The sequence below is a fragment of the Lissotriton vulgaris genome, chromosome 5 (assembly GCF_964263255.1).
Source record: "Lissotriton vulgaris chromosome 5, aLisVul1.2, whole genome shotgun sequence".
Taxonomy (NCBI): domain Eukaryota; kingdom Metazoa; phylum Chordata; class Amphibia; order Caudata; family Salamandridae; genus Lissotriton; species Lissotriton vulgaris.
The window spans coordinates 698,357,072-698,371,360 of NC_141693.1; the positions used below are offsets into that span (position 1 = coordinate 698,357,072).

General features: G+C 38.3%; 1 protein-coding gene across 2 annotated transcripts in view; it reads left to right on the forward strand.

Annotated features, from left to right (window-relative positions):
• Positions 1–14,289, forward strand: part of LOC147711410 (cGMP-dependent protein kinase 2-like) — a 2,360,133-nt gene that overhangs the window by 2,206,142 nt on the left and 139,702 nt on the right. The gene's annotated exons all lie outside the window — the stretch shown is intronic.

A 14,289-nucleotide genomic window follows, 5' to 3' on the forward strand; every position in this document is an offset into this window, starting at 1 on the left:
TGGGGAACAAAGTATCATAGCAGGAAAATGTTTGAGCATATCGAGACCCACAATGTTGTCCGGCGTGTTAGGGGAAAGCAAAAAAGGACAGGCTGCAGTGAATCTATCAACATGAAATGCAAGGGCCTGTGACAGTGGGCTAAGGGAAGGTGTCCCATCGAATCCTAATGATGTTATTGTTAAGCTAGACAGGTGAGGTCTAGGAACCAATTGTTTAGACAGGGCGCTACAAGTAGCTCCTGTATCAATCAAAAACTGATCAATAGAACACAAAATGTTTGCATTAACATAGGGACCCTTCTGATCTACTGGGACTTCAACTGGTTCCTTACTCCATCCTAGACTTTCCTATGCATAATTAGAGGCCTTCAAATCATCGGTTGAATAATCAGACATTTGATATTGATTTTGCCTGTCAAAAGTATTAGAGGAATTTTGAGTATGCTTAACTGCCTCAAACCTAGTACGATTATCAATACCTCCCCTATTTCCTAAGGTCCCTGGGCGGCTTCTCATATGTCCTCTACCATGCTGATACTGCTGTCTTTGCAAAAGGGGGCACTCAAAATGGCAATGTCCAATCTCCTTACAATAAGCACACTGATCGGAAGACAAAGTTGCTCGAGGGAGAGGGGGTGCACCAGGATGATACATCGCACGTCTGCCTCTACCACCACCTCTATAAGATGGACCATAAACCTGAGCTAACATTACCTTCGTCTTTAAATCTTTAGCCTTTTTATTCTCCTTGCCTTTCGCTTTCAATTCCTGACGTTCATAGTACTGAACCATAGTCAAAAGAGAGACTGGGGAAGACGTAGTCTATGAACTCTCGCTAGCCTTTAGGCGACTAGCTAATTCTGGCAGCATGTTCGTGACAAATTTGTCAATGAACAGATGCTTGCCCGTGTCATCTGTCAATGACTGCCCACTAAAGTCATGGAATGTCTCCTCAAAACGTGTAAATAAATCAGAAACTGATTCGTCCACTTTCTGCTTACAAGACGCTAACATAGTCCAATCTATATTTTTAGGAGGTATAAGAATTTTCAACTTAGTTATTATAGCCTGTGGAAGGTCTAATATTTCTTGTTGCTGTTTCTATGCAGGTTCTTTCGTTGCACTTTTTTTCTCTATTTCCACCCAAGTATCTCCAAAAGCTGTATGATTGTCTACTTTCCGAATGAATCTCCAAATAACAGGGGGTAAAATAAGCCCCAAAAACATGTCAAGCAAAGTCATAGTGCAGAAACTAATAGCTCCTTCAACTTCTTCGTAAAAAGCAGCCAGATTTTTCCACTGGTCAGGCAAAGCAGCTTAAGAGCCATGACATCCGCTCTACTCCAAGCAGTATAAACCCAATTATAAACAAAATAGCCCTTCGCATCAGTTGAATCTTTATTATCACTGGTTCCCGCAACCCTAGGAGGAACATATAAAAATGCAGCTTAACGCATTGGTTTCCCATGAACTACAGAATTACTGTCATCCTTATCTGTTCCTGGATCTGCAGCATGTGGCACAGGGGTCTGATCTGTTTGTTCAGCTGGAACTGCTCCAGCTTTCTTTTTCTCCTCTCACGAACAGAATGCACCGGTTCATAGTTTAACCACTTGTCTAATTAAATTGGCATCCTGAGAAGGGAGGAAAAGACTGTCATTCAATTGTTTATGATTAGATTGTATATCAGCAGGCTCTAGATTATCAGAATGTTTCCTAAACCTATGTATTACTTCCCCAGTAAATGACTCCCCAAAATATAACTGCTCTGATGCTAGCCAGTGCTGAACCATTGTTATAAAGTCTGGAGCAGAAGTGGTACAGCGAGCTGCTTTACGAGCAGCAGATCTAAGCGTAGCCGCACGGTCAGCGGGCAACAAAGAGCGAGTCTGCTGTTTACCGTCTGGATCTGCCCCTTTCTGTTCTAAGAGAGATGCATCATCATCTAATTTGTCCTCGGGTGAAGAGGGAAAAGTATATGGAGGTGGAGATCGATCTGACAAAATTGAATCCACCTGAGGTTTATTAAGTACAGGATAAAGGGAGCGCTGGACAGGCTATCGGTCAATTACTGCTGGACGACGCTCCCTATCCTCTTTCTCTTTTATTTCCTTCATCTCCTTATTTTTCATTTCCAGCGCTTTCATATAAATATTCTTGCACTGTTCTTTATCTGCTATAGCTTGCTCTTTTCTCACCCTTTCATGTGCTTCTTTCTCTCACATTCGTACACAATCAAACATATCTTGTCTGCTTTTATGCTTGAACGCACATTGTTCCACATATTGAATCTTTCTAAGGTCAATTGACCCATTTATTGGCCATCCTAAATCAGGATCTTTTTTTGTGTATTTATTCCACAGTGCACTTTACATTATGAAAGAAATACCATATTTGATGTACATATACCTATTTGGTGTCCCCTCAGGGGGAGCTGGCTGACTGCGTTCCAAATCCATTTTGGTACCTCCAAAAAAGCAACACATCCTACGAAACGTGCTAGAAACAGGCATGTCACAAATATTATAGTAAATATATTATAACAAAATAGTACTTATCACAAATACAGTACTGTTTGTAAATTCAAAAGTTAGAGAAAAATCTCCTCATTGCCTGCCTATGTATGTTGCAACACACATATTACCTAAACCAAACCAGAATCTTGGCCAAGCAAATCCAAAATCAAGAGTACCGCTTTAGCGACCTTACCGAGCAAAAATCTCAAGCCTCCGACTGCCAAGCTCAGAATCGACCCAATGGTTACTGTAAGATGAACGCCAAAGGGATCTCAGTCCAGACCGGTCGCCACCTGGAGGGTCAAATTGGGAAAATCAGAAAAGCACTTTGGTCTGCAAAGACAAGGGTCTCCTCCTGCAGCATACATCCTCAGCGAGATTTCAAACCTCAGTCAAGACCACTCCATTGGGCAGCCGTGTCTACGATGAGCCCCACGTGATGGGCACCAATTTGTGGGAGTGAGCCTTTTCAGAGGCCCACCGGTGCTGGGGTTCTCCCTTCTTTGTCCTCAAGTCCTTGGTCTAACAAAATAGAGATTGGCACGGAAGCTGTAATATCAAACAAATATTTTATTACTATCATTCAAGAGTGGGGACAAAAAAATACAGAACCCTCTGGCAATAAATGAGGCAGTACAAGGAGTACAGAAACCAATGGTCTTTTATATGCATTAGTTGCATTGTCAACATGAGACCAAGGGGAGGTACTGGCACATACAAGAATAGGTGTTGACTAACATGGGCATAAACATATGTCTTGGTCAACAAATTGGAACGGGAGACATTTCTCCTTACATCAGTAAAAACAGCCTGACATTTACAAACTAAGACAGGTGCATTCTGGATGCTACAGGCCTTTCTGAGCATTTGTGAGGCTCGGGCTCAGTACTGAAGATGTTAATTATAGTTGATGACTCAAGCAAAATACAAGGGCAGGCAACAGTGAAGACGGAGAAAGCACATGGCTAACTAAAACGGCTTTAATCAAATTTAATTGTTCACCAGTTGCACACTTTTATTTCATATATAATCTTCACTTTATGTGTTTGTGCGACTCCCTCGTTGGTGTCTTGTCTAGGGACACTTTCTGAAAATACAACATAGATGAGAGCAGAAGTGCTGCTCACGATTTGAAGGAATGCACTTCTTTTATGTGGACATTCAAGGTCCTATTAGTTTAAATCCCTTCTATTCCAAAAATCAAAGTCCATACGCATTTTTATATTTCCATTCTTATTTTTTACTTCTTAGTGATTATTTCACATTATTTTCCAAGTATTGACAATTTTCATACTTCATGCATTTCACATTAAACCCAATGCATTTCGGGTGCAAATGAACCCTTCGTCGGGGGTTTCTAAAGGAAAAACAAAAGAGCAATTTTTGAGCCCAGAGCTACGTTTACATACATAATTTTCATTCACAAAGTATCAGAAAGTAAACATTGTCACTATTCTTACTGCCTTCGTAACGGTAAATCAAACTCTAACCTTATCCAATAGACAGTCTAATAGTTGTGCGCAATATTTAAGAGCAAAGAAACTACAAAACTTAAGCGCAACATAAGTCCAAAAAGTTAGTGTTATACATCATAGTTTATCATGCGGAACGGCAAGCGTTCCGTGTCAGTTACTTACAGAAATGCAATGCGGTAGCCTCGTACATCCTCTCCTCCAATGGCAATCGAGTTACAATCGCCATCAGAGTTCTGTTCTATTTAAGCTACTCTGATTGGTGGATAATTAATCACGTGGTCGCAACTCGATCGGAAAACCGAGGAGTTCTATTAAATGAACGTGATATTCAAAATATTGATGGCCAATTATATTGCAACATTACGCAATGTGTTCCTAATGTTGTCTTATATCAAAAAACCACCTACGTGATCTCCATGGGTACATTGCTACATACTGCGTAAATTCTATCTCTAAGGTCTTTATGATATTCACTACTCGGCGATCTCAATAAAATAGAAAACCGAGTGGAAACCAGTTCAGAGTGATAGAAATTGGAGTGGAAACTGAGTAATATGGCCGCCATCTTAGAGTGGAGTGATATACAGGAGCTAAATACAAAGATATCAATAGGCATAACTATATGACTGCTTAGTGACTGTGTTACTCGCATGTTAAACCATAATGAATTGTTCGACATATAATCTAGAGGTAAACAAATGTTGTAGCAGAACATCACAAATTCAAGTCTCATCAATTATAAAAAACATGTCAGTTCCAGTCTGTCATTGAGCCCATCTGGCTGCAGGCTCCCCATTTTTTTGATCCAGAAATACTCAGATCTCAGTCTCATTTTATGTGTGTCCAGGCCTGGACGTGCTTCCACTACTTCCAACACAGTAAACCTTAGTTGGGAAATGTTATGACCTGCTTCTGCCCAATGTCCTGCCAAAGTTGATTTCAGATTCTTTTGCCTAATATTGCTTTTGTGTTCTGTTATTCGTATTTTAACTTTACGCTCAGTCTGTCCAACGTATAACTTTCCACATGGGCATTTAATGCCATAGATCACTCCTTTTGTATCACAAGTGCTAGAATGTTTAAGTTGAATCGTTTGACCCGTTCTAGGATGTGTGAAGGATGATCCTGTCATCACATTATTACAATGTGTGCAGTTTTCACATTTGCGCATTCCTTTGTGGGTTGGTTTATTGGATTCATTTTCTTCTTGTTTTAGCAATTCTTTTAAATTCTTTGGTCTATTGTAGGCAAACGTTATTTGATCTGCAAAGAGAGGTTTTAAATCAGGTTCTGAAGTTATGATGGCCCAATGTTTCCTCATGATGTTGGTTATTTGTGAAGCTTGTTTGGAATATTTTAGGACACACACTGTGAGTTTCTTGTCAGTTTTGTCTTTTTTTGTTAGTAAAGACTCTCTTGTCATGGTCATGACTTTGATTTTAGAATCCTGTAGTAGTTTACTTGGGTATCCTCTCAATTCATATTTTTGGATCTGCTTGTCGATAATGTCAGAAACATCCATGGGATCTGATGTGATTCGTTTGTAGCGAATAAATTGAGATAAAGGTAAATGTTCTTTTAAAGCTTGATGGTGGAAGCTTAGGTAGTGTAACCCGCTGTTGCGGTCTGTTTCTTTCACATGAACATTAGTGCCAATTTTACCCTGTTTTATCGATACCTTCACATCCAGAAAAGATAATTGATGTTGATCAATTTCATGTGTGAATTTGATTCTTTCGTGTATCAAATTTAGCCTGCTGATGTTGACCTCCAATTCTTCTCTGTTGCCTCGCCACATTATGAATATGTCGTCTATAAAGCGTTTATAGACTAACAATCCTTTCTTCCATTCTGGTTTGTTTAAGATGTGATCGTTCTCAAATTTGGACATAAAAACATTCGCGTAGGACGGTGCCCCAGCAAATCCCATACTAGTTCCACTGCATTGTGCAAAGAATTCTTTATCCCATTCCAGGTAGCTGTGAAATAGAGCAAAGTGTAAAATTTCCATGAGGAAAATTTTTTCTGATCCTTCAATGTCATTTCTTAGTAAGCACCATTCCATGGCTTCAAGGCCCTCATCATGAGGGATCGAGGTGTATAGTGCCGTGACATCTATTGTGCTTAACCAGATCTCGTCATTCTCCGAAATTTTAACTTCCTGTAGTATGTTTAAGAATGCTGTCGTATCTTTTATGTGGGTGCACCAGTTCTGGACTAGTGGTTGCAGAAACCAGTCTAGATATTGTCCAATCGGTTCCGATAAGGACCCACATGCTGAAACAATGGGCCTGAATGGTGGTCGGGTAAGGTGTTTGTGCACCTTGGGCAACATATAAAACTGTGGCCTTCTTGGATATTTTATATTCAGGAATTGATAAGTCTTGTTGGAAATCCATTTCATTTCAAGTGCTTTATCTAGTATCTCTTTTAATGTGACCGCAAAAACTTCAGTTGGATCCATTTCAAGTTTCAAATAAATGTTTTTGTCTTGTAAATGTTGGTTCACACTTTCCTTATAGAACGATGAGTTCATTACTACCAGGGCTCCCCCCTTGTCTGCTTTCTGGATGGTGATTTCCTTCATTTCTTTCAAAGTTTTTAAGGTGTTCCATTCTTTCTTAGAGAAATTGCTCTTATTTCCACTCTTGTAATTGATATTTTTAATTTCTGTGTTAACTGCTCTTTCATAAGTGTCAATTGTTTTGTGTGATATAGGAGCACAGAATGTACTTTTGACTTTAAATTCTTTCACGGTACTTTCCTCTTTCTCTGTAGGTGGAAGAGTGTTGAAAAAATTCTTTAATCTTAGAGTCCGAAAGAATTTAAACAACGATATTTCAGTTTCTTCTGGGTTTGATTTGTACACTGGGACAAATGTCATTCCTTTGTTCAACAGATTCAATTGAGCCTTAGATAATACAGTATCAGAAATGTTTATGGTAAGTTCTGTTTCTTTTTCTTCGAGCGCAACTCTCGTTCCGCTTCCGACTCCTTTACTTTTTCTTTTTCCCCTCCTGGTTTTACAGGTTCTGTACTTGATGATGTTGTTGGTATGTTGTTGGCTGCTGGACTTATGTCTAAAAAAGATTTGTCTGTTTTATCTGTTTGAGTTTTCTGTCCCGTAGGTGCACTTTTTTCTATTGGTCTCCTGTTCTGGGTCGTATCTGACTCGGATACAACACTTTCTTGTGAAGAACTGATGGTCGTTGTTGGTTTTTGCCATTTTCTCTGGTTGTAGACTTCTGCCCAACTATACACCTCTTCCAACTTATAGTCCACAGTGTCTCTTTTATACTTTTTTACTTTCCTATCTTCTATTTCTTTAGCGTATCTGTCAAGTTTTTTGGTGATGTCTTCAAGTAATGGTGTTAAATCTTCGTGTTTATTTAATTCCCTCTTTATTCCTTCCAATTCTTCTTCCACTTCTCTCAATTCCTTGGATAGTTCTTCCACTATCAGCAAGATCAGATCCAGACTGCACTTGTTTAGTATTTGATACCATTTGTTGAGAAATGATTTGTTATTCCTGCATAACATGGGTTTTAATGCAATCCTTAGTCCTCTTGGTATGCGCTTATTGCGATGGTAATGAATTAATGTTGTAGCATGTAATCGTTTGCTGATTTCACGTTTGCTCATGTACTCAAGTTGTTTTAATAACTGGTTCGCTGTGTTCAATTGTGGGCTGAAGGCTCTTGTCTCTTTTATCAATCCATAAATTTGTTCTGCTTCTTCATTTGTATATGCCAAGGTCTCCGCCTTATTAGTTGTTATCTGAGCAATCTCTTCTAGATTCATCATAACTTTGGGTGGGTGCTAACGGTGAGGGGTAGACAGTTTGAATCAAATTTAATTGTTCACCAGTTGCACACTTTTATTTCATATATAATCTTCACTTTATGTGTTTGTGCGACTCCCTCGTTGGTGTCTTGTCTAGGGACACTTTCTGAAAATACAACATAGATGAGAGCAGAAGTGCTGCTCACGATTTGAAGGAATGCACTTCTTTTATGTGGACATTCAAGGTCCTATTAGTTTAAATCCCTTCTATTCCAAAAATCAAAGTCCATACGCATTTTTATATTTCCATTCTTATTTTTTACTTCTTAGTGATTATTTCACATTATTTTCCAAGTATTGACAATTTTCATACTTCATGCATTTCACATTAAACCCAATGCATTTCGGGTGCAAATGAACCCTTCGTCGGGGGTTTCTAAAGGAAAAACAAAAGAGCAATTTTTGAGCCCAGAGCTACGTTTACATACATAATTTTCATTCACAAAGTATCAGAAAGTAAACATTGTCACTATTCTTACTGCCTTCGTAACGGTAAATCAAACTCTAACCTTATCCAATAGACAGTCTAATAGTTGTGCGCAATATTTAAGAGCAAAGAAACTACAAAACTTAAGCGCAACATAAGTCCAGATCAAATAACGTTTGCCTACAATAGACCAAAGAATTTAAAAGAATTGCTAAAACAAGAAGAAAATGAATCCAATAAACCAACCCACAAAGGAATGCGCAAATGTGAAAACTGCACACAGTGTAATAATGTGATGACAGGATCATCCTTCACACATCCTAGAACGGGTCAAACGATTCAACTTAAACATTCTAGCACTTGTGATACAAAAGGAGTGATCTATGGCATTAAATGCCCATGTGGAAAGTTATACGTGGGACAGACTGAGCGTAAAGTTAAAATACGAATAACAGAACACAAAAGCAATATTAGGCAAAAGAATCTGAAATCAACTTTGGCAGGACATTGGGCAGAAGCAGGTCATAACATTTCCCAACTAAGGTTTACCGTGTTGGAAGTAGTGGAAGCACGTCCAGGCCTGGACACACATAAAATGAGACTGAGATCTGAGTATTTCTGGATCAAAAAAATGGGGAGCCTGCAGCCAGATGGGCTCAATGACAGACTGGAACTGACATGTTTTTTATAATTGATGAGACTTGAATTTGTGATGTTCTGCTACAACATTTGTTTACCTCTAGATTATATGTCGAACAATTCATTATGGTTTAACATGCGAGTAACACAGTCACTAAGCAGTCATATAGTTATGCCTATTGATATCTTTGTATTTAGCTCCTGTATATCACTCCACTCTAAGATGGCGGCCATATTACTCAGTTTCCACTCCAATTTCTATCACTCTGAACTGGTTTCCACTCGGTTTTCTATTTTATTGAGATCGCCGAGTAGTGAATATCATAAAGACCTTAGAGATAGAATTTACGCAGTATGTAGCAATGTACCCATGGAGATCACGTAGGTGGTTTTTTGATATAAGACAACATTAGGAACACATTGCGTAATGTTGCAATATAATTGGCCATCAATATTTTGAATATCACGTTCATTTAATAGAACTCCTCGGTTTTCCGATCGAGTTGCGACCACGTGATTAATTATCCACCAATCAGAGTAGCTTAAATAGAACAGAACTCTGATGGCGATTGTAACTCGATTGCCATTGGAGGAGAGGATGTACGAGGCTACCGCATTGCATTTCTGTAAGTAACTGACACGGAACGCTTGCCGTTCCGCATGATAAACTATGATGTATAACACTAACTTTTTGGACTTATGTTGCGCTTAAGTTTTGTAGTTTCTTTGCTCTTAAATATTGCGCACAACTATTAGACTGTCTATTGGATAAGGTTAGAGTTTGATTTACCGTTACGAAGGCAGTAAGAATAGTGACAATGTTTACTTTCTGATACTTTGTGAATGAAAATTATGTATGTAAACGTAGCTCTGGGCTCAAAAATTGCTCTTTTGTTTTTCCTTTAGAAACCCCCGACGAAGGGTTCATTTGCACCCGAAATGCATTGGGTTTAATGTGAAATGCATGAAGTATGAAAATTGTCAATACTTGGAAAATAATGTGAAATAATCACTAAGAAGTAAAAAATAAGAATGGAAATATAAAAATGCGTATGGACTTTGATTTTTGGAATAGAAGGGATTTAAACTAATAGGACCTTGAATGTCCACATAAAAGAAGTGCATTCCTTCAAATCGTGAGCAGCACTTCTGCTCTCATCTATGTTGTATTTTCAGAAAGTGTCCCTAGACAAGACACCAACGAGGGAGTCGCACAAACACATAAAGTGAAGATTATATATGAAATAAAAGTGTGCAACTGGTGAACAATTAAATTTGATTCAAACTGTCTACCCCTCACCGTTAGCACCCACCCAAAGTTATGATGAATCTAGAAGAGATTGCTCAGATAACAACTAATAAGGCGGAGACCTTGGCATATACAAATGAAGAAGCAGAACAAATTTATGGATTGATAAAAGAGACAAGAGCCTTCAGCCCACAATTGAACACAGCGAACCAGTTATTAAAACAACTTGAGTACATGAGCAAACGTGAAATCAGCAAACGATTACATGCTACAACATTAATTCATTACCATCGCAATAAGCGCATACCAAGAGGACTAAGGATTGCATTAAAACCCATGTTATGCAGGAATAACAAATCATTTCTCAACAAATGGTATCAAATACTAAACAAGTGCAGTCTGGATCTGATCTTGCTGATAGTGGAAGAACTATCCAAGGAATTGAGAGAAGTGGAAGAAGAATTGGAAGGAATAAAGAGGGAATTAAATAAACACGAAGATTTAACACCATTACTTGAAGACATCACCAAAAAACTTGACAGATACGCTAAAGAAATAGAAGATAGGAAAGTAAAAAAGTATAAAAGAGACACTGTGGACTATAAGTTGGAAGAGGTGTATAGTTGGGCAGAAGTCTACAACCAGAGAAAATGGCAAAAACCAACAACGACCATCAGTTCTTCACAAGAAAGTGTTGTATCCGAGTCAGATACGACCCAGAACAGGAGACCAATAGAAAAAAGTGCACCTACGGGACAGAAAACTCAAACAGATAAAACAGACAAATCTTTTTTAGACATAAGTCCAGCAGCCAACAACATACCAACAACATCATCAAGTACAGAACCTGTAAAACCAGGAGGGGAAAAAGAAAAAGTAAAGGAGTCGGAAGCGGAACGAGAGTTGCGCTCGAAGAAAAAGAAACAGAACTTACCATAAACATTTCTGATACTGTATTATCTAAGGCTCAATTGAATCTGTTGAACAAAGGAATGACATTTGTCCCAGTGTACAAATCAAACCCAGAAGAAACTGAAATATCGTTGTTTAAATTCTTTCGGACTCTAAGATTAAAGAATTTTTTCAACACTCTTCCACCTACAGAGAAAGAGGAAAGTACCGTGAAAGAATTTAAAGTCAAAAGTACATTCTGTGCTCCTATATCACACAAAACAATTGACACTTATGAAAGAGCAGTTAACACAGAAATTAAAAATATCAATTACAAGAGTGGAAATAAGAGCAATTTCTCTAAGAAAGAATGGAACACCTTAAAAACTTTGAAAGAAATGAAGGAAATCACCATCCAGAAAGCAGACAAGGGGGGAGCCCTGGTAGTAATGAACTCATCGTTCTATAAGGAAAGTGTGAACCAACATTTACAAGACAAAAACATTTATTTGAAACTTGAAATGGATCCAACTGAAGTTTTTGCGGTCACATTAAAAGAGATACTAGATAAAGCACTTGAAATGAAATGGATTTCCAACAAGACTTATCAATTCCTGAATATAAAATATCCAAGAAGGCCACAGTTTTATATGTTGCCCAAGGTGCACAAACACCTTACCCGACCACCATTCAGGCCCATTGTTTCAGCATGTGGGTCCTTATCGGAACCGATTGGACAATATCTAGACTGGTTTCTGCAACCACTAGTCCAGAACTGGTGCACCCACATAAAAGATACGACAGCATTCTTAAACATACTACAGGAAGTTAAAATTTCGGAGAATGACGAGATCTGGTTAAGCACAATAGATGTCACGGCACTATACACCTCGATCCCTCATGATGAGGGCCTTGAAGCCATGGAATGGTGCTTACTAAGAAATGACATTGAAGGATCAGAAAAAATTTTCCTCATGGAAATTTTACACTTTGCTCTATTTCACAGCTACCTGGAATGGGATAAAGAATTCTTTGCACAATGCAGTGGAACTAGTATGGGATTTGCTGGGGCACCGTCCTACGCGAATGTTTTTATGTCCAAATTTGAGAACGATCACATCTTAAACAAACCAGAATGGAAGAAAGGATTGTTAGTCTATAAACGCTTTATAGACGACATATTCATAATGTGGCGAGGCAACAGAGAAGAATTGGAGGTCAACATCAGCAGGCTAAATTTGATACACGAAAGAATCAAATTCACACATGAAATTGATCAACATCAATTATCTTTTCTGGATGTGAAGGTATCGATAAAACAGGGTAAAATTGGCACTAATGTTCATGTGAAAGAAACAGACCGCAACAGCGGGTTACACTACCTAAGCTTCCACCATCAAGCTTTAAAAGAACATTTACCTTTATCTCAATTTATTCGCTACAAACGAATCACATCAGATCCCATGGATGTTTCTGACATTATCGACAAGCAGATCCAAAAATATGAATTGAGAGGATACCCAAGTAAACTACTACAGGATTCTAAAATCAAAGTCATGACCATGACAAGAGAGTCTTTACTAACAAAAAAAGACAAAACTGACAAGAAACTCACAGTGTGTGTCCTAAAATATTCCAAACAAGCTTCACAAATAACCAACATCATGAGGAAACATTGGGCCATCATAACTTCAGAACCTGATTTAAAACCTCTCTTTGCAGATCAAATAACGTTTGCCTACAATAGACCAAAGAATTTAAAAGAATTGCTAAAACAAGAAGAAAATGAATCCAATAAACCAACCCACAAAGGAATGCGCAAATGTGAAAACTGCACACATTGTAATAATGTGATGACAGGATCATCCTTCACACATCCTAGAACGGGTCAAACGATTCAACTTAAACATTCTAGCACTTGTGATACAAAAGGAGTGATCTATGGCATTAAATGCCCATGTGGAAAGTTATACGTGGGACAGACTGAGCGTAAAGTTAAAATACGAATAACAGAACACAAAAGCAATATTAGGCAAAAGAATCTGAAATCAACTTTGGCAGGACATTGGGCAGAAGCAGGTCATAACATTTCCCAACTAAGGTTTACTGTGTTGGAAGTAGTGGAAGCACGTCCAGGCCTGGACACACATAAAATGAGACTGAGATCTGAGTATTTCTGGATCAAAAAAATGGGGAGCCTGCAGCCAGATGGGCTCAATGACAGACTGGAACTGACATGTTTTTTATAATTGATGAGACTTGAATTTGTGATGTTCTGCTACAACATTTGTTTACCTCTAGATTATATGTCGAACAATTCATTATGGTTTAACATGCGAGTAACACAGTCACTAAGCAGTCATATAGTTATGCCTATTGATATCTTTGTATTTAGCTCCTGTATATCACTCCACTCTAAGATGGCGGCCATATTACTCAGTTTCCACTCCAATTTCTATCACTCTGAACTGGTTTCCACTCGGTTTTCTATTTTATTGAGATCGCCGAGTAGTGAATATCATAAAGACCTTAGAGATAGAATTTACGCAGTATGTAGCAATGTACCCATGGAGATCACGTAGGTGGTTTTTTGATATAAGACAACATTAGGAACACATTGCGTAATGTTGCAATATAATTGGCCATCAATATTTTGAATATCACGTTCATTTAATAGAACTCCTCGGTTTTCCGATCGAGTTGCGACCACGTGATTAATTATCCACCAATCAGAGTAGCTTAAATAGAACAGAACTCTGATGGCGATTGTAACTCGATTGCCATTGGAGGAGAGGATGTACGAGGCTACCGCATTGCATTTCTGTAAGTAACTGACACGGAACGCTTGCCGTTCCGCATGATAAACTATGATGTATAACACTAACTTTTTGGACTTATGTTGCGCTTAAGTTTTGTAGTTTCTTTGCTCTTAAATATTGCGCACAACTATTAGACTGTCTATTGGATAAGGTTAGAGTTTGATTTACCGTTACGAAGGCAGTAAGAATAGTGACAATGTTTACTTTCTGATACTTTGTGAATGAAAATTATGTATGTAAACGTAGCTCTGGGCTCAAAAATTGCTCTTTTGTTTTTCCTTTAGAAACCCCCGACGAAGGGTTCATTTGCACCCGAAATGCATTGGGTTTAATGTGAAATGCATGAAGTATGAAAATTGTCAATACTTGGAAAATAATGTGAAATAATCACTAAGAAGTAAAAAATAAGAATGGAAATATAAAAATGCGT